The sequence below is a fragment of the Chinchilla lanigera genome, unplaced genomic scaffold (assembly GCF_000276665.1).
Source record: "Chinchilla lanigera isolate Chin_1 unplaced genomic scaffold, ChiLan1.0 scaffold00036, whole genome shotgun sequence".
Classification (NCBI taxonomy): Eukaryota; Metazoa; Chordata; class Mammalia; order Rodentia; family Chinchillidae; genus Chinchilla; species Chinchilla lanigera.
In genome coordinates this window covers 18,124,203-18,126,164 of record NW_004955437.1, presented here as the reverse complement: position 1 = coordinate 18,126,164, position 1,962 = coordinate 18,124,203, and positions in this window count along the sequence as shown.

Here is a 1,962-nt window from a genome sequence, read left to right as displayed (position 1 = left end):
GTAGGGGTTGCCGGCACTGGGCTGAGCAGCTGTCAGATCAGGCTTCCTGTGGGCCAGGAAGTAGCGCTGGGTATTGAGGGGAGCAGGGGGAGATTATGGCAGGGGCTCATTCTGCCTGCAAGGTGCGGAGGAGCTGGTGAGGTGAGGCAGACCGAAAAAGACGAAGATGTGAACTATAATAGATAGAGGTGACAACCATGAACATCAGCGTATGTGAACAGTGTTTGCAGTGGTCCAAAAAAAGGTTTGAACCACAGCCGAGGGCCTGTGCAGGGAGGTAATGCGGGAGGGAGAAGGTTGGGTAGATGAACTGGGGCAAGGCTGTAAATAGCTCGAAAGCCGGACTCGGAATTTTGGAGTGTACTTAAAAGTCAACCTCAAGTCGGGTGTGGTGGCACACTCCTGTAATCCCAGCATTTGGGAAGATCGACACAAGTTTGAGGCCAGCCTGGGCTACATAGTGAGTTCTAGGCCAGCCTGCACTTCGTAGTGAGACCCTGTCTCCCTGTCTCCAAAAAAAAAAACCCAGCTGCTTGAGCACCTTCTGTATGGTGGGAGCAGGGATACAAAGATACACTTTTTTTTTTTTTTTTTTTTTTTAAAAAAAAAAAAAAAAAGAATTTTTTTTTTTTTTTTTTTTTTTTTTTGTACTAAGGATGGAACCCAGGGCCTCTGGAATGCTGGGCAAGCACCTCTACCACTCAACTACATTCCCAGCCTAGGATGTGATGAGCATATTGAAAGTGTTTTTTTGTTTTGTTTTATTTTTAAAATTTGGTTTGAGTGCTGCTAGGGATTGAATCCAGCACCTTGCGCATGCTAGGAATGTACTCTATCACTGAGCTACATCATCTCTTCACTCTTTTTTTTTTTGTACCCGGAATTGAACTCATGACCTCACGACTTCATGCTTGCCAGGCAGGCGCTGTGCCCCTTAACTCTTTTTTTTTGAGACAGGGTGTCACAATGAAACCCAGGCTGGCCTTGAACTCATGACGATCTTACTGCTTCAGCCTCCCAAGTGCTGGGATTGCAGGTGTGCGCCACCAGGTCTACCTTGGGCTTCCTTTCACTCTTAAAAGTACTTTAATTTCAAGACAGACCTGGTGGGGCACACTTGTAATCTCTGCTTGCTCGGGGGCTAAAGTAGAAGGATTGCAAATTTGAACTCAGACTAGGCAATTTAGTGAGACGCTGTCTCAAAATGAAATATGAAAAGGGGCCAGGGATGAAGCTCAGTGCAAAGGCAGGCTCTGGGTTCAATTCTAGGACCACCCCACCCCACACCCCCGTCCGCTCTCGCGCGTGCACACACTACCTTGATTTGGTAAATTGTATTCACCATAGACAGCACTGAAGGAATGTTTTCAAAAGACTAATTAACAATGAGGGGTGGGGCTGGGGATTTAGCTCAGCGGCACAGTGCCTGCCTGGCAAGCGCAAGGCTGTGAGTTCGATTTCCGGTACTGGGAAAAAAAAAAACAACCAAAAAAACAATGAGGGGCAATGGGGTTGGAAAGGAGGTAAGCTGCTATAGTAGGTAGTGCAGAGTGGTGGAATTGCTGAATGAAATCTGTGTGGGAAGTGGAGTGAGAAGATGTGGAAGCCACTTGCAGCAAGCCACACCAGTTGAGGGAGAGGTGATGAGATTAAGGGGAGAAAAAGAGATGACAGTGGTCTGCTGAGGCCCGCCTGGACAGTGGATGGCAGCAGAGAGCTGTTCATATGTAGTGTGCTGTTGGCACAGTTTGGTCTTGCTGGTAGAATAATTTGTATATAGTTTATGTTGCACATAATACTAAGATTTACTAGAGGAAAGATGTAAAACATTAAGAAAGTAAATATTCATATCTGGACCCAGTGGTTTAGGCCTGTAATCTCAGCTGCTTGGGAGACTGAGGCAGGGGGATTGTAAATTCACATCCAACATGGGCAACTCAGTGGGATCCTGTTTCAAAAAAA